Consider the following 19,737-nt stretch of genomic DNA (forward strand, 5'->3'; position numbering starts at 1 on the left):
TTTCTTTTTATGTCTATTTTATAGAGCTTCTTCTTAGGATGATTACTGTCGATGTCTTGTATCCCGGCAGTAATGTGGACCTGTCTTTTCTGGTTTTAACTCCTTACTGTCTTAAATGCATATGTTAGAAGAATATCCTGCAGTTTATGGTTCAGTCGGCTAGGGAGGTGCTTGATCAGATGCATTCTTCATATTGTCACTTGTAAATACTGAATTAGCTGCCGTGGGCCCTTGTGAAAAAGAAAAAGAAAGTGGTTAAGAAATAGGGTTCCTAATAATTTCCAATTAACTCAAAGTTACTTTAGTTTTGTTTACTTTAGCACTGTACCCAGTATTTGTTATCAAAGTAAGCAAACTGTATTATTAGAGCCACAACTCATAAATAAATTTAAGGGTTTCTTTAAATGAAATTTTTTCTTTTCCTAACAGAGATTGCAAATACTACGTTATTTGATAACAGAGGTAACATTATAAATACAACCATGAAAGAAAAGCTGCATTTTTAAAACTAATTTCTGCCCTCATTTTAGAAGCTAACCTGTGTTTTAGGAGATTATGAGCAATTAGCATACACTAAACATACTGTCATTCTCTCATGTCTTTACAATAAATTCAACACTATTTCCTACTGGAAAATATTATAGCTTGTTTAATTATTAGCACCTGGTTTGAATTTTAACTGATTAAAACAGATTCCATGATAAGATAGTAGACATTTCCACTGATGAATTGTCCATGTAGTTGTAATGTAAAAGGTAATGCAAAATGTAACTGCAAATCAAATAATTTTCAATGAACATGCTCAATAATCTTAACCTAAAACTGAATAATAAGTAATAGCTAAGTAGTAAACCTGGTTCTTTTAAGAAATAGAAGCATTTTTGAACACTTGGCAAAAACTGTACCGATGACATTAAGAATATTTTAGTAGGTCTGAAGTGACTTAAAAGCTGATGTCTTCATAGTGAATCAACAAAGAATATTTTTGGTATTTAACATTGCATGCTAAAAAAATTACATTTAAAATGTTATGTCCTAAAAGAAAAAGATCTAGAAAAGACATGTTTAGCAATAAATAGAATTAAGCAAATAAACTCTTAAAATTTAGGTTGACAATTTTCAAAGTAATTTTACCCCACTATGCCAGTTCAAAAGCAGCCGTATACTGTAATAAGGGAACACATCTTACCTCCGCTAAAGGTTTGATAAATTCCTGATGGAGTTGAAGCGTTTCCAGTTTTGATTGATTCATTTTGTTCACTTGTTAGCAGAGGACTTGGGGAAGAGGGTCATAAACATCTCTTCAGAAAAGACCTTAATGAAAATATGTGTCTGTACTGTGCCATTGTCTCAGCAGTCCTGCTAATGTATGGAACGTGGAGTGCTGCCTAGAGGCTGCTGCAGTCTCTCACTCTTCCTACTGTGGAATCAATAAGCATCTGAAAAACGTAATGAAGTAATTGAACATACTGAAGGCTTCTTGTCTCCAGAGACAACATTTGGATTCAGTCTTTTAAAAAGGAATGGCACTGCTTTTCAGAGGAAAGCCTGTTCGGGGCAGCTTTTGCAGAGTGACAGCCTACCTTGTCGCCTCTCTCCACTGCAGAGAGATGCAGTGCATTCACTAATTTTGATTGGTCAGTTGTATTGGGCTTAAACTGTGCTTCATATGGATAGCAGGGATTTCTCTCCCCCCCCCCCCCATTTTATATAAGGATGCTTTTTTAAAAGGCTATATTTATAAGTGGTTGTATGCTGATCTTAAATAGACTATGAGTAAATTAGTCTTTTAAAAATGTGTATTCTATTCTGGTTTGTTGTTCACTTATAACCAAACATTAAAAAAAAAAAAATGCAGGGAGGTGGAGGGGGAAGAGAAAGTGGTTTTAGGGTATATTCTTTTTGAAGCCTAAATGATTGCTCTGGAGAATATTTGAGTCGTATATATGTTTTTGGTTGAGATTCTTTGTTCTACAAATAGAAAGCCACTGCATCTTTACTGTGAACCACATTGAATTTCAACTAGTTTGTTTGTATTCAAGTCCATCTTCTCTGTATTTCGAATTGTTGTGAACATCTCAAGGTGTTAAATAAACATTGTTACGACTGCAGTATTCATTCAGGTATTCATTCACTCATTCATTCATTCAAAATATTAACGAGATTAGTCCAAGGTGGTTCTACTTTAAATTATTTTTTAAAAATTCTATTGATATTACCATAGTCTCATTGTATAAAGACTTAGTGATGTGAGGTTCTTTTCAGATTACTACTCAGTCTTTACCATCGGTAACCCTTTTATTTAGTAGATACATACTAATCATTCGCTGCAATATTTTAGTTCAACTGGCTATTTCTGTTTTTAACCTGGGCACTTTTAATGGATTGCTATTCCTTAAATATTACATGTAGCCATATGCTAGTGTTACTGGGTAAACATTTCAGTAAAGGAAAAAGGAAGTTAGTTTGTCTTCCTAACTTGTCTTCCTTGTCTTATGTCTTCATAAGTTGAAAAACTAAATTATTTTAAAATGGATATGTTGTCAAAAGAATAAAAACATTGGTGTAAGTAATTAACTTAAAATATTACTTTAAAATTAGATTTATTTTTGGTTACCTATTCTCAGTATTGAGAAAAAATGTTTGGTTTTTTTTTAGATTTGAATATATTAAGTGAGTGGATTCTATATCTGTTGACAAAATAGAAGACCTTACAAATGACTGAATTATTAGAATATTGATAATCACTTATTTCCATTATTTTAGGAATATTAGTTATGTTCACTTTTTAAAATGTATGCCAAATTTCTAATTTGTAACTGGAATTATTCCCTTATTTAAAAAGCATTATACATTTTTGTAATCTTCTTGTACTGTTTAAATTTCACGGGGGGCTGGCTGAGTGGTATATGAATTTTAATTGTATTTTTATAGAAGTTGAGAGTGGAAAATTTTGTTGTGAATTCCTAAAATTTTATGCACAATTTGGGGAGACAAGGCTTTGGTAATGCGAAGTATTAAAATGTTGTGCTACTTAACTTTTCATGCATTTTGAAAGTTGCCAAAAACGATGTCACTAGAATGCCAGCCATGTTCAAAGATAGCATGCACATGTGTGCACACGCGCGTGCACACACACACACACACACACACACACACAATACTACTTCAAGCTTCAAATATCACAGCTTCAAACTATAATCAGAGAAAAGATATTAGCATCAATTGAAACTTGTGGTGGGGAAAAGAAATCATTAATGTAGTGAAATACACAGAGTGCTTTTCTGCCAAAGAGTTCAAGTATGCTTGTGTTTATCATCAAGATATCCCTATGGAGTAGAGGAAACCAAGGCACAAAGAAGTTTAATGACTTGAAAAAGTCTAGGTAAGGTAGTAGCAGTGCCAGTGTTAGAACTCTGCTACCTCCGTCCCCCACCCCCCCCAAATAGTTGGCCCTCTCTCTGGAAAATTCTGAAGATACTTGGGACTTAGAATTGGATGATCTGGGTTCAGTCACTGCTTATTAGCTGTATGACTTTTGGCAAGTCAAGCATTCTTTGGGACACAATATAGCTTTGATTCTTTCTGTTGAAGTTTATATCTGTGTTTTGTGTAATTCTCTGTAATATAGTATTTCCATGTTATACCCAAACTATTTTGTAGAAAAAATTCTGGTATCTCTGTAAGAAATAATGGCAGCAAAAAAGCTCAGATTTGGACATTGCTCTTTATTCCCTGTGCAAGTGACTTGTGAATAAGGATACACAAGATATCACAACAATTACTTTTATTGCACACAATGCTTAGTATAGTTTTTCTTTTAAAAACCACAAATTGGTGATTACAAGGTTCTCTGATTTGTTAGCTGGATAATCTTCACTTCCTTTGTTTTGTTTTTAACAAAGATGAAAATATCTAAACCATTGGATTCAGAATTAGATTATGTTATTTTCATGAAAAAATTAGTGTCAAATTACATGTCAGAATTTATAAAGATTCTTATTTACATAGTAACAAATTTTTATACTTGTATGTTTTATACTTGTACATTTTGTATTTATATTGGATACTAATTTTGAAAAATTGGTGATTTAAAACCAGATTTTATATTATAAAATAATTTCATAGATTAATTATTAGTTAATAACCTGGAAAAACAGTTTTACCTTGCAAATGATAACTAAGCAATATATATGCATCAAACCCCCAAATGTCTCCATTAAAATTCTTTCCCCAAGTTCTGTTTTTGTTTTTTGTTATAAGTATTTTGATTGCCTAGGAATTTTAATTCCTAAAATTTTCGATATGGGAATCTTTGATTTTTAATTGTATACATTTGTTCCCTTAAGTTTGAACAACTGTGAATGTGAGAGAGTAGTTTGTTATCCACATTTACACTGCACTATTCATGTCCGCTCACTCTTACCCAGCTTGTGTCCGGTTCTCATGCTACATTTTTGATGATTCTGAGTTTGTAAGTAAAAAAAAATAAATAAAAATAAAAAAAAAATAACTGGGTGAAATATTGAAATTAACCACAACTGAAAAGCGCTTTGAAACTTGTTTGCAAAGTGTATATACAAAAGCAGTATCTAATGGCTGGAAAATCACATTTTAAATTGTATTGCTTCAAGAGTATTTTTTCAATGAATACTTAACAGAGCTCTCAGCTCACTCTGATACTAAAGCCCAATGAAGAAAGGATTAATTATTTCAGTTTAAAGCCAATTCAGAAATTTCATTTGGCTCCTCAACTTTAAATTTCTTTCACAACAAATGTTTTACCAGAAAAATAGAAATGGACCATCTGCTGAAACCTCCATCAAGTGGGGAGTAGCCAAGGTAGTAGAGAGTCAAAAACATTGGTGATTCATTATTGGTATGAGAATAATTGAAAACTGATGATAATGATTAGATGAAGTACATGCATCAGAATTGTATATTCTAACAGAAAAACTCCATGAAATGTTCTTCCCCAACCTTCCCTACTTCACCTAAGTTGGACATTTAAATTTTTTCATTTTTATTTTTTACACTATGTATTTTGTAAGTCAACTGTCAGCATCACATATATTATCAAAATAAATACATGGTTTTTGTTTCCATTTTATCATCCAAACCTAGATTTTGGATCCTGTGACTATTAACTACCCTTCTTAAAAAATATTTTAATGGACTTAATTTTCTTATTTTTTTGAGAGAGCGTATGTGCACACGTGGACAAGAGGGGGAAGGTCACAGGGAGAGGGAGAGAGAGAGAGAATCCCAACTAGGCTCCACACTCAGTGCGGAGCCTGATGCAGGGCTCCATCCCACGACCCTGGGATCATGACCTGAGCCTAAATCAAAAGTCGGATGCTCAACCAACTGAGCCACCCAGGTGCCCCTATTACTACTTTTTGATCTCTGTTTGTTGTCCTAATGTTGGCTTGTTGTTTTGGGGGCCTGGTCCAAGTTATTACCACTCCTGCCCTCAGTTTTTTGACTTTCTGTTTTCACTGCCTTATATTCTGCTTTACATTCTTAAATGTTATGGATAATTTTTGTTGATGTTTTTCTCTTATATTTACATCAAAGAATTATACAGTCATGTTTGTGCTTTTTTTTTTCCTCATTGGCTTCTCTTCTGTTGTTTCATTTTCTTTGTATAATTCTCCTTTGTAGTTGGTTATGCAGTATATTCATTTCTGTGTCCTGAAACCAAGTCAGGTGATGAACTAGATTATATATTTAACAAAGTTATGGCAAGTCCCCTTGTCTGTGCTGTTAATTAGTCCTGTGATCGAGTGGGAGATGTGGAATGATCATCTATGAACTGGTGGTCTGTTCTTGAATTGGTTGGACACATAATGGTTTTGTTTATGCGTAAAGCCAGAGAATGGTAGAGTTCCACTATAGATTCAGTAATTTCAGTGGTACTGCTTGGGGTATCCATTTGGGAAAATGAATGCATTTTCAGAGTTCACTAATAGGTAAAGGCTATGCTCACTGGTGACTTTGTGCTATTAAAATAAAGCAATATATCTTCTGTTATTCCTACTTGTAGTTCTCATTTAGGGATATACTATCTATAAAAAGTTCTGCTGTGGTTTTGATTGAAACTTCAGAGGATATATGGATCAATCTGGGGGAGAATTGACATCTTAATAATGTTGAGTCTTCCAATTTATGGATATGGTGTCTGTTTTTAGATTCATCTTTGATTTAATTTATCAGTGTTTTATCGTATTTAGTTTATAGATCTTACACATATTTTCTTAGATTTGTCACTAATTATTTCACTTTCTTAGTGCTATTGAAGTAGCACCTAACTTTTTGAAACAAAATTCCAATTTTTAAATTTGGTATATAGAAATAGGATTTTTTTTGGATATTGAATTTGTATCCTGCAACTTTACTAAACTTCTGTTGGGGACTTTTTTAATGAAGTTGATGGTGTTTTCTGTTCAGGCAATTAATATCATCTACAAATAGAGACAATTTACTTATTTTTGAACCATGTATGACTTTTACTTCTTGCCTTACTGCTTAGAACTTCTGGTATTAGATTTGATATGAATGTGTTGGGAAAGGCACTCTGCCAAGGGCTTTGGCATTGCTGAAGGTCCTAGGATATGCTGGGCATTGCTGGCTCTACCAAGAATGCAAAGACCTGACTCTTCTTTATCGGGTCCGTTTGTGTTTGAAGCTAGCAACCTTGAAGGATGCAGTAATAAGTCCCCAGGCAAAGAGCAGACTTGCTTCTGCTTGTTATAAAAACGGTAAATTTTTACACTCAGTGTTGTTTGGCTGTGATGCAAACCCACTGTGTACAGAGTACTCACCTAGGCCCCTCTGCCAAGGGACTTGGATGGGACGGTGAACTGTCACTGACACCATCCTCATACTTACGTCATATGTGATAAAGTCCTTAGCTGGTAACCCAGGCATCTAATGTCTTTTGCCAGCATCCATGACAAGAGCAGACTAACTATATAGCTTGCAAGTAGAGTAAAATCCTAAACCCTTCACAATTTTTGACAATTTTGGCAACAAGGATGTGATGTTGACAGAAACATGGCTTCCTGCAGGAAGAGACAAGTGTCCCTGTGGGCCGGTTTAGGTGATAGGAGATCCAGCAGCAAATGCTCCTGTTGAAACAGTAAACTAGTAGATCCTCTGCTGACCTACCTGTTAATGAATATTTAGAGGCTAAGTAGTGAGAAGTTGAATGGAGCTGCCTGAATGGTGCTTTGGTTGGTGCTCACTCTCTAGGCTGGAGGAGGAACGATTGTTATTACGTCACTAAGGCAGTACACCGCTAGGCCCAAGGCAAAAGGCAGTAGCTGCTGAATCAGGGGGTCCTCAGAACGAAAATGAAAGGTGTCAGCACTGAGCATGGGTAGACTGAATACATTCTAACTTTATTGGTTGAGGCCCAGTAGGCAGCTTGAACATAAATGCAAGTCTCGCTTATTGGTGCAGAGTTCCTCTTGTTTTCTGCCCTCTGATTCATCTCTTACCCTTTAATCTCAGCTGCTTCAGATCGAAGCTTGGTGTGGTTGGGAACCTCAAGGATGGGGGAAATTCAAACTTTAATAGCTGTGTTGGATAGAGTGCCCATGCACCATCCTACCTGGTTCTGTGGGGAGAAAGCACGCTAGCTGGCGAGGGGCGGGTGGGGGGGGAATGGCAGGGTGCACAGGGCACAATAAGGACACCCAGGCTCTTGCAGGAGCTGGGAGGGATGAGGGAGGAAGTGGCACTGACCCTGGAGTGAGGACCCAAACAAAAGAGCCTCCTACCACATCAGCCCTCCTCTGCAGGCTAGCCTCCCCCACCACCCCACTGCCCTCTCCTGCCCCTGCTCCTGGTCAGAAAATAATGTCTTCTCCTGGCAGCTATGGCTGTAATCCCTTTTGTGTGTATGTCAGATCCCTTGGTCTATGTTCTTACAGGGGGGAAAGCAGTCAAATTCAAGAAAAGCTAGAGTGTGGGTGCAGTCTCTGGGCCTGTTCAATATACTCTTGTTCTGGCTTCCTCTGCCAAGTGTATATTTGGTATTGCCGTTTTTACTTCTACATGCTTACACTGTGAATGCTTGTAAGTTCACAGGAGATTTTCCCATTTGTGGGCTGCTGCATGTCCCCTCCCTGATTGATCCAGCACAAACAATGGATTATCCCTAGAGGAAAGAAAAGAAAATCACAGCTTTGGTTGAAGACTTTGTGGCTAAGGTATGCAGGCCTTTTCTTAGTACAGCAGTGCCACCTGCCTGACCCAACTACCAAGTGCACCTCTTTTGGAAGGGCCTACTGCTGAGGTCTTCTTAAAACTAAACACCTGACCCATGCACTCCTTGCGACTCTCTGGCATGATATTGCCGTCTTCGAGGTATGTTATCTCAGACTTGACGGTTAACAAGGGAAGGACCCAAGAGACTGAACTGAGCAAATGAAAATGGATTGTTTAGAGATGCAGGCAGCCTGGCCTTTGGGTCGTCTTGGTTTTGAATGAAGGGGTGGAAGTGACCCCTTTTGGGAAAAACTTTCATGTTACTCCTGAAATATCTCTCACTACTTGAAGCAAAGTTCCTGGCCTCAGTGGGACCCGTGATTCACAGAAGTTCCTATAAATAGGTTGGCCTGGTTCACTGATGGTTCAGCCCAGATACAAGCTGATGGTATCCATTGTACTGCTCCAGCTTTTCAACCAGTGCCAGCTACAGAACACTGAGAGTGGATGTGATCACTCGACTCCATTCTCAGAGCTCTGACCAGTACACCACTTGATGAACGTTAGAGTGTTTTTACTAAATCTTGGGTTTCTTGGGCTCTTACTGGTAGCCCAGCCTCCAGACGTGCCACTTGAGAGATTAGCAGATCAAAAACATCTCTCTCTGCGGCTGCAAACTATGGAAACAAATTGTGGTTGCCAGTCAGTTTGGGTTAGTCAAGCCTGTACCTCCTGGATTGCTGCCATTTCTACTCAGAAATGGCATTCTGCATTCAAAATTGTTTTGAATGTAGCAGCATATCCATCATAATAGACTGGACAACCACTGTGTCCTGGGTTTGGGGAAAGGGGATTTCTCAGTGTTCCTTGCCCCACTTCCACTTGTAGGACTAATTCTTTTTTTATTTATTTTTTATTCTCAAGTTAGTTAACATGTAGTGTACTTTTGGCTTCAGGAGTAGAACCCAGTGATTCATCACTTATGTATAACACCCAGTGCTCATCCGGAAGAGTGCCCTCCTTAATGCCCATCACCCATTTAACCCAACCCCCTGGGTTTGTTCTCTGTGTTTAAGAGTCTATTATGGTTTGCCTCCCTTTCTGTTTTTATCTTATTTTTCCTTCCTTTTTCTTATGTTCATCTGTTAAGTTTCTCAGATTCCACATATGAGTGAAATCATATGATAATGTCTTTCTCTGACTGACTTATTTCACTTAGCATGACACCCTCCACGTTGTTGTGAATGGCAAGATTTCATTCTTTTTCATCACTGAGTAATATTCCATCGTATGTGTATGTGTGTGTGTATACATATATACGTACACACCCCACATATTCTTTATACATTCATCAGTTGATAGAATTTGGGCATTTGGGCTCTTTCCATACTTTGGCTATTGTTGATACTGCTCCTATAAACATTGGGGTGCCTGTGCCCCTTCGAATCAGCATTTTTGTATCCTTTGGATAAATTCCTAGTAGTTTCCAAAGAAGACATCCAGATGGCAAACAGACACATGAAAAGATGCTTAACATCACTCATCATCAGGGAAATACAGATCAAAACCACAATGAGATACGACCGGACACTGGTCAGAATGGCTAAAATTAAGAACTCAGGAAACAACAGATGTCGGTAAGGGTGTGGAGAAAAGGGAACCCTGTTGCACTGCTGATAGGAATGCAAACTGTGGTGCAGCCGCTCTGGAAAACAGTGTGGAGCCTCCTCAAAAAATTAAAAGTAGAACTACCCTACAACCCAGCAACTGTAGGACTAATCCTTTCTCTTCCCCCAGGGGTAAAGCTTTGTTTTTGTTTTTTGTGTTTTTTTGCTGTTTCCTTCCCCTATCTCTAATGGGTTTTCAACAGTGACCAGAGGGTGATAGGGTTTGTTGCACTGCCATGAATGGTTTTAGGCCTTTTCTCCTTTCTTGTATGAGAGAGGGTCGAAAGGATCCAGGTTGGGCTTTATGTCTTGCTGTCAGTGGCTGTTCCTCTTGCCATACTTGGACCAAGAGGGGTGCTTTTCTGGGCCTCTTACTCTGCACCTACTCCTTTTTCTGTGTGCATACCTGCTGAGATTTGCGAAGAACCAGTGGATAGGTATGCCTTCCCTTTTTTTGTTTGTGGTTCTGTATCTCTTGCTAGCACACACTCAGCCTCTAGCACTTCATTAACAATTTTAGCTGAATTATTTTTATTAGTGTCTAGTATTGTTTTCCCAGGGAGCTCGTGTCCCGTGTGTCCTTCAAGGCACCTGTTTTTCCTTAGAGCTTGAGTTGGTTGGTTGCCTATAACCTCAGCTCTCCTGACCGCTATTTACCATGATAATAGCTTAATTTCATGACCCTAGTTGGTTATGGTAGAATACCCTGTAAACTGTTGCTTGATTTTATTTGCAAGTATTTTGGTAAAGTCTTTGCATGTTCATGAGAGATGTTGATCTGCCATTTTGTTTTATTGTAATGTTTTTGTCTGGTTTTGGAATCATGACAGTGTCGGATTTGTAAAGTGAATTGAAAAATGTTTTCTCTTTTTTTGGTTAAAAACAAATTTGTGTAAGATCAAGACTAGTCTTTCCTCAAATGTTTGGTAAATTCCAAAGAGAAAATATTTGAGCCCAGGAGGTTTTATGTTATTTAAACCTTTTATTTGTAAATTCAAATAACTTAATAGATGATAGCTTCAGATTTTCTATTTTATCGTGTCTGTTTTGATGATAAGTATAGCTTGAATAATTTGTTTATATCATTTATTTTGCCACATTTATTAGCTTTGATTTGTTTTTAACATTTTCTCATTATATTTTAATATATGTAGGATTGATACTGTATCTCCCTTTCATTACTGATGTTGGATATTTATATCTTTTTTTCTTGATCAGTTTGCCTAAAAGTATATTAATTTTATTAGTCTTCAGATAACCAGTATTTGGTTTCATTGTTCTTAGTGAACAATGTTCTTATTATTTCTATTTTACTGATTTCTGCTTTTACCTTTAGTATTTCCTTCCATCTACTACTTTGTTGAAAGTATCTTTAATGTATTTAAATGCTTTTTATCTAATATGGGCCCAGTACAGTTTTACTTGAATCCCACAAATATGATTATGTTTTATATCACTCAGTTTAGTATGTTCTTTAATTTCCCTTGTATTTCTTTGCTGAAACATGGGTCATTAAAAATTTTTTTCGGAGCACTTGGGTAGCTCAGTCGGTGAAGCCACTGACTCAATTTCAGCTCAGGTCATGATCTTACGGTTCGTGGGTTCGAGCCCTGCATCGGGCTCTGCACTGACAGTGTGGAGCCTGCTTGGGGTTCTCTCTCTTCCTCTTTCTCTGCCCCTCCCCTGTTGGCACGGTGTCTGTCTCTCTCTCTCTCTCTCTCTCTCTCTCTCTCTCTCTCTGTCTCACACACACACACACACACAAAAGTAAATAAAAACATTTAAAAATTTAAAATTATTTTTTTCAATTTCTAAATATTTGGTAAGTTTTCTAATTTTTTTTGTTACTGATTTCATTCACATTTAATTTCATTAAGAGAATATACATTGTAAAATTACAGTTTAAAAAATTTGTTTAGGTATCTTTAATGGCACAAAATACAGTCTATCTTGGTGAATGTTCTGTGTACCTTTGAAAATAATGTGTTTTCTCCCATTATTGGGCATAGCGTTTTATAAATTTCAAACAGGTCAAGTTGACTGATAATATTGGTCACGTTTTCTCTCGCCATACTGATTTTATGTTTGTTCTATTAGCTTTGTCCCAAAAGTAACTTTTTATTGAAAGAGGACTTGTAAAGTTCCCAGATACAATTCTGGATTGGTCTGTTTCTTCTTTGATTTTTTTTTCCAGTTTTTACATCATGTATATTTATTGGATATATGCACATTTAAGAGTATTATGTATGTCTTTATTCCTGATAATCTTGTTTTGATGTCTCCATTGTCTGATTTCAGTGTAGCTACTACAGGTTTGTTTTGTGGCTTATATCATACATACTTTCTTAATCTTTTATTTTTAACTCTTCTGTATCTTTGTTTTAGAGGTTTGGTTTCTGTAGATTGTGATAATTTGGTTTTGCTTTTTTTCCATTCTGATACCTGTCTTTTATTTGGAGTACAGAGCATTTCCGTTCAATATACTTTTCCATATCATTAGGCTCACACCCTCCACTTGGCATTTGTTTTGTTTGCTCCATGTATTATGAGCTCATTTTTTTTCCTTTTCTAACTTGTTTGGGATTTTTACTGTTCCATTTTGTTTGGATTTTTAGTAATTAATGAGTAGATAAAATAGAACAATAACAAAACGGAGTAGTATGTAGTCTACTGACTGATTACCTCTATTTTTTAGGTTTCTTATTTTATTGATGGTTTTAGGTTTTATGATATACACGTTTAACCTACATAGTCTATTTATAAATTATAGATCACATCATTTATTTTAAAAAATAGTTTTAAAAATATTTCTTTTGAGAGAGAGAAAGCATGTGCATGAGCGGGAGAGAGCAGAGACGGGGGGTGGGTAGAGAGAGAATCGAAAGCAGGCTCCACGCTATCAGCACAGAGAACAACTTGGGGCTCTGTCTCACAAACTGTGAGATCATGACCTGAGCCTAAATTAGGAGTTGAACACTTCACCAACTGAGCCATCCAAGTGCCCTGATCACATCATTTATGATGGTAGATCCTTATTATCCTATCACTTCCTTTGTCCTTTTTCCATCTTCTGTACTGTTTCTTTTTTAAAGTTTAGTTCTGCTTTATAAACCTCATAATAGATTGTTACTTTTTGTTTTAAGCAGCCAATCATCTTTTAAATAAAAATTTAAGAATAATAATTTATGCATTTACAGTTGACTGTGAACAGTAGTTCACAGTGCTGACCCCACGCAATTGAAAATCTGTGTATAACTTTTAACTCCCCCCAAAACCTAACTACTAATAGCCTATTGTTGACTGGAAGCCTTAGTGATAACATACACAGTCAATTGACACATATTTTGGATGCTATATGTTATACACTGTATTCTTAAATTTTTATTTCTTTTTATGTAGGCTCCATGCCCAGTGTGGGGCTTGAACTAGATTTAAGAGTTGCAAGCTCTACCGACTGAGCCAGCCAGATGTCCCAATATATACTGTACTCTTAAAGTAAGCAAGAGAAAATTAAGGAAATTGTAAGGGAGAGAAAATACATTTGTAGTACTGTCCTGTATTTTAAAAAAAATCTGGCAGAAGTGGACCCAACCTAGTTCAAACCTGTGTTGTTCAAGGATCAACTGTATTTACAGTGTCTCACACTTTAAATTTATTATTTATTTATTTATTTATTTACTTATTTTTTTTAACTTATTTTACTTATTTACGTATTTACATTGGAGATTCTGGTATTTTCCTTCAGTTTGAAGAACTCTGACTTTTTTTGTAGTTTAGCCTGTCTGGCAACAAATTATGCTTTGTTTAGAATTATGCTATCATTTAGAAGCTATTTTGTTGTTTTCTGGCATGTGTATTTTCTGGTGAGAAGTCTGGATCATTCTTTGTTCTTTGCTATGTAATGTGTCTTTTTTCTCTGTCCCTTTTTAGGATATTCTTTTTATTTATTCTATCCATAGTTTCATTATGATGTGCTTTGGTGTGTTTTCTTTGTGTTGTTTCCCTTCCTTCTTTGCTTGGGGTTCACAGATATTCTTGGATCTTTGTTGCTGCTGTGCTGCTGCTGTTACTTGTTGGTTTGGTTTTCTTATCAAATTTGAAAAAAAAAATTCATTCTTCAAATATTTCTTCTTTCTCACATCTTCCCTCTCCTCCTGGGACTCCGATAACATACATTTTAGACTCCTCGTATTGACACACATACCACTGATGCTCAGTTCATTTATTTTTGTAGTTACAGCTTGAGTAGTTTTGGTTTGCTCTGGTTTCAGGTTCTGCAGTCTTTTCTTTTGTGGTGTCTGATCTACCTGGAGCCCTTCCACTGAACTTTTCAGTTCAAATATTTTGTTTTTCACCTCTAAACATTTTATATGATCAATTTTTAGAGTTTCCATTTCTCTTCTCATTGTGTTCATGTTTTCTTTAAGTCTGTGCTCATAGTTATAATAGATATTTTAAGGTCTTTGTCTCTTAATTCCGTTATCTTTTTGCATCTTGGTAGTTCTAATAATTTTTTTGAAGATTTTTTTTTAAGTAATTCCTACACCCAACATGGTACTGGAATTTACAACCCCGAGATCAAGAGTCGCATGCTTCACTGACTGAGCCAGCCAGGTGCCGCTCTAATAATTTTTGACTGGATACCAGCCATTGTATTGGATATTGTTGTCTTCCTTTAAAGAATGTTGCACTTTGTTCTGTCAGGCAGTCAAGTTACTTGTGGATCAACTTGATCCCTTTGAGGTTTGTTTTTAAGCTATACAGGGGCATCTTCAGAGGAAACTTACTGTAAGATTAGTTCAGCCCTACCATTAAGGCATGATCCTTCATGGGTATGTACCAAGTGCTCCTGTGCTCAATGGTGTCTCTTCATGTTGGCCTTCAAGCTGGAGCACCTTGCGGTGCTCTCAATGTGAACTCAGAATTGATCAGTTTGCAGGCTTTCTGGTTGTTCTTTGCTTGGCCTCTTTGAGTTTCATATGCTTTCGTAACAATATTTTTTTGAAGATTCGAGAAACCCTAAATACAAATTTTGGAAGTGTTTCTGTTCTTAGGTTGTTTTTTAATGTTATTTTGACCTACCTTCCCTTCCATTTACTCAGCCTTCTTTAACTCAGATTTGTCCTTTAACCTCATCTAGACCATTATTTATGACTTGCTAGGGTTTTCCCTTATGTTGTCAGGGAACACGTATTTAGGCAGAGAGCCTCAATAATCCTAGAGCTCACTTCGTTTGTTTTCTAGGGAGTCACAGCCTTGCTCTCCTGCTGTCCAGGATCTGAAAATAGTATTATAAGTTTTGTCCACTTTTCTAGTTGCTAGGGTAAGTCCTGCACCCTAGAGTAATTTGGAAGCAGAAGTTCCAAATTTGTTTTAAAAACTAATTATCCTATAATTTCTTGTAGTAATTAATTATGCACTAAATCTTGGTGTTCTTTTTACTGCTGTTTTAAAGTGATTAAAATCTTTGTTTTACTTTTTATGCCTTATTATGTTACAGTCTAATAATAGGCTAGTGATATTTTGTGTCCTGGAATTCACATTCTTTGCATTTAAAATATTTGCCCTGGACAATTTTCTTTCATAAGTACCTCTATTACTTTTTTTTCGCCCTGTTGGAGAAAAAGATAACAGTGCTGGAAGAAAGATCACACAGCTATGCAGATTAATGCCTTTGCAAATTTATGTCTTCTAATTTCTAGTCATTTCCCTTCTGTCACAGGTGTTGTTATATTGACCAGGGAGTGGGAAACATTTTCTGTAAGGAGCCAGGAAGTCAATATTTTGGGCTTTGTGTGCCACATAGAGTCCGTATTGCATATTCTTCTTTGTCTTCTTTTCTGACTCTAAAAATGTAAAAACCAGTCTTGGCTTTCATCTTTGGTCTATAGGCCTTAGTTTAATCACCCTTGACATAGGCCACCACAACTTTGTTCAAGCAGCCTTCCCTTCTCTCCAGTTTATACCAGAAGCCCTTAATTTTTACTTTACTGATGAAATGGAGTTTAGAACTTTTGTCATCTTCTTGCTTCCTATGTGGTCCTTCTAAAAGCCTGTCTAGACTTTCCATTATTTGTCTTCCTTTCACTGTGTGTCAAGAGAGGGTATATGTACATATATGTATATATGTACATCGCCTTTATTTTAAGCCTAAGCCTACTATGTGGATTCCTGTTTTTGTCCTCTTCCAAGTTCATTTACAACTTTTTCCATTTTGCTGTATTATTTTTCTTCATTCTTTCAACTGTACTATACCAGTGTGTGCTTATTTGCTGTTCTGCCATTTTAAGTTTGGCTTATGACCTCTCAAAATGTTGATTTTTAAGGAAAGGAAAAATCAAATCACCAAAACAGTCGATCTTAAGTACTTTCAGTTGCATTTCAATTGGAAGTGGAAGAAGATTGCTTTTTTAAGCTATAGTAAAAATATATAGGTAAAGGTGTTTTTGTGATACATACTTAAGAGTTAGTTGATCTTGGCCATGTTTTTTTCCTTCATTTCCCCCCAGTGACAACATAATAAGACTAATGAATTTGAACATCTCAAGGAAAAATGTTCTGTGTTGGGGAGTGATAACAGTTCTCTAAAAGGCAAAACATCAAGTACAAGGTTTTTTTTTTTTTTCTTCTTTCAGGAATCAGACTAAATCTAGGCACATTGTGTTGCAGGCATCACCTCACAAATCTGCCAACGCATGTCCTTTCTGAGCTTCAACACAGCTGCTGTCCCAACCAGTCTTTCTTCTCTTTGATAGTGGTTTGCATTAGTGTTTTGGTTTATGATGGGGAAGGAAAAAATACAAAAGAATCCCTTCCTCACTTTTCTTATGATATTATGGGTTTTAAAAACAATAATATAAGTATCAGTGACTTCTAGATCATTCTCATACTAAGAAATATGAAGGGCATTAGGTGTTTTAAATATAGATGAATCCATTTATATAAAAAATGGACTTTAAGGAATAAGGTTACTTGTAAAGAGTAAAGACACATTAAAAAAACTACATGTTCTTACAACAACTTGTTCTATTCTTTTTTTTTTTTTTTTTTTGTAACATAGCTATTCCTCCCCCGCTCCCCACACAACAGATTTGTAATGTAAGAATAGAATCATGGTGCAGCCTGCAATTCCCAGAGGTAAAACACACAGTACTAGACTTCCATCTGTAGATTTTACTTTTTAGATTTTATGTATTTTTTGAGTTAAATTAAAATTTGAAATCATTTTAAGCTTTCAAGGACTGTATTTATGTTAGATTGTTCTCTTATAAGAGAAGTGGCTACATCATAGAGCAGTTATTGATGCTCTGTGTTAAGTAGATATTTTGTTAGGTGGTTACCCTTTGATTATTCTTTTGCAGTCGTATATACTACAATTTGGCAGTGCTTTGTGTCTTGAATTTCAATTGCCTGCTTTTGTCTTATTTGATTAGTTTTGTAATGGTCTTTTACTCTTGAATTTTCTTCTCCCTCCCTCTTCTTGTTGGACATACAATGGCATCATTAATGAGTGTTTTATCTATTTAAGTAAATCTCTAAAATTAGTTTTGAATTGGATGTTTTAGATATGTAAATATAACTCACAATTATTCAAAGTTGAAGAAAGGTGCTCTGAATGACCTGGGAGTTTTCATATAATAATTTAATGTTCTTAAATGCATGTTTGACTTTATGCTTACATTTGAGGGTATTTGAGCCTATGATAAAAGAACTTTATTGGTATCATAATAACTGTCAAACATTTAAATCCATTGCATCGTAGATGAACTCTTCTTATACTAGTAGAATCAAAATTGTGCTGTGCTATTCTCTTTTTTTAAACATGGGATATAATGAAGATATTTCAATTAAGTTAAAAATACATTTGTTTTCACTAGCTTTGGAAAGGAGACCAGTAAAAGTGTTTTCACAGTGATTTGCATTACCTGGGGAAATTGCTCCCTGAAAACATGAGATGATTTAACATTTTAGGTTTTGACTGTTTTTTATTTGTCTTAGAAGATAACTTGATGGGGCACCTGGGTGGCTCAGTCAGTTCAGCATCCGACTTTGGTGCAGGTCATGATCTTGCAGTTGGTGGGTTTGAGCCCTCATCGGGCTCTGTGCTGATAGCTCAGATCCTGGAGCCTGCTTTGGATTCTGTGTTTCCCTCTCTCTCTGCCCCTCCCTTGCTCACACTCTGTTTCTCTCTCTCTCTCAAAAATAAACATTAAAAAAAAAAAATTAAAGGGGCACCTGGGTGACTGAGTCTGTTAAGCATGCTCAGAGCCTAGAGCCTGCTTCGGATTCTGTGTATTCTTCTCTCTCTGTCCCTCCCCTGCTCATGCTCTCTCTCAAAAATAAACAAACATTAAAAAAAATGTTAATAAAAAATAACTTGATTTGTAGTGATTTGTTCATTTGCAGGGACAACAGTATAAACACATGTTGGCGTTGCTGATGTTCAGGGAGTCAGTTAGCTATGTGTGAGCCTGGCCCTGCCCACTTTCCCAGTCTTATCTTGATTAGTTCTCTATATTTTCCAGATGTTCATTAATGGTACCATGTAGAATAACTCCTAAGAGTCATTTTAAAAACCAGGAAATTCTTAAAATTCCTTATTTATATTTTTTGAATGTACCACATTAGTATGAGAGATTTGACTCTTATATTTTCAGCTATAATTCTTACTTTTATGTTGTGGAGACATGACTGTTGTTCAGGAGATTTTTTTAAAAGTTTTTTTTTTTAAGTTTATTTTTTTTAAGTTTATTTTTTTGAGAGAGGGAGAGAGTGCATGAGCGAGAGCAGGAGAGGGGCAGAGAGAGAGAGAGGAAGTGAGAGAGAGAATTCCAAGCAAGTTCCTCACTACCAGTGTTGGAGCCCTGCACCAGCTCAAACCCACAAACCCAGAGATCATGACCTGAGGCGAAATGAAGAGTCGTACATTTAACCAACTGAGCCACCCAGGTGCCCCTGTTCAAGAGATTATTTTAAATAAAATCAAAATCACCATAGAGAAAGCCTCATCACTTGGTTGCTCATAGTACATTCTACGTGTCTGATGGTACGTAAGGTGCTAGGGAAACGATGATAAATAACGAGTTTGTAGTTTGGTAAGGAAAACAGACAAATACCCCATGGTGGTATAGACAAAGTATAGTACTAAGGGTTGAGTATGAGGTACTAAGAAGGGCAGTAATCTGGATGGAGATGATCAGGGAACACTTTCTAGAGGAAGTAAATGAACTGAGATGTAAATGATATTTAGGTATTGGCCAGATTGATCAGGATGGGTGGTGTTTGTTCAGATCGGTGCCAGAGTACCAGATAAAAGAGACAGCTTTTCCTAGAAGTTTGAGGTAGGGAAGACAAAGGAGGAGGACAGAGAAGTGTTGGCTGATGGAGCCAGATAGTAAATGGTGATGCAAGCCATGTTAGAGGATTAGGTTTTACAGGAGGTCAATGATGACTCCAAAAAGGCCTGTAAGTAACATGATCAAACTTACATTTTAGAAAGATCATACTAACTACAATGTCATATGAGCAGGAAAGTTGGGAGTTTAATGAGATGCAGGGAAACTTAGTTTGTTAGACAAGAGTTGATGGTGGTTTAGAATTATTGGGGTATTTTTTTTTATTAAATTTTTTTTTTTAACATTTATTTATTTTTGGGACAGAGAGAGACAGAGCATGAACGGGGGAGGAGCAGAGAGAGAGGGAGACACAGAATCGGAACCAGGCTCCAGGCTCTGGGCCATCAGCCCAGAGCCCGACACGGGGCTCGAACTCACAGACCGCGAGATCGTGACCTGAGCTGAAGTCGGACGCCCAACCGACTGAGCCACCCAGGCGCCCCTAGAATTATTGGGGTATT

General features: G+C 36.4%; 1 protein-coding gene across 3 annotated transcripts in view; it reads left to right on the forward strand.

Annotated features, from left to right (window-relative positions):
* Positions 1 to 19,737, forward strand: part of COG5 (component of oligomeric golgi complex 5) — a 322,331-nt gene that overhangs the window by 81,155 nt on the left and 221,439 nt on the right. The gene's annotated exons all lie outside the window — the stretch shown is intronic.

The sequence above is a fragment of the Lynx rufus genome, unplaced genomic scaffold (assembly GCF_022079265.1).
Source record: "Lynx rufus isolate CCGP_SWC_20201006 ecotype Redwood Valley unplaced genomic scaffold, mLynRuf1.p SCAF_4, whole genome shotgun sequence".
NCBI lineage: Eukaryota > Metazoa > Chordata > Mammalia > Carnivora > Felidae > Lynx > Lynx rufus.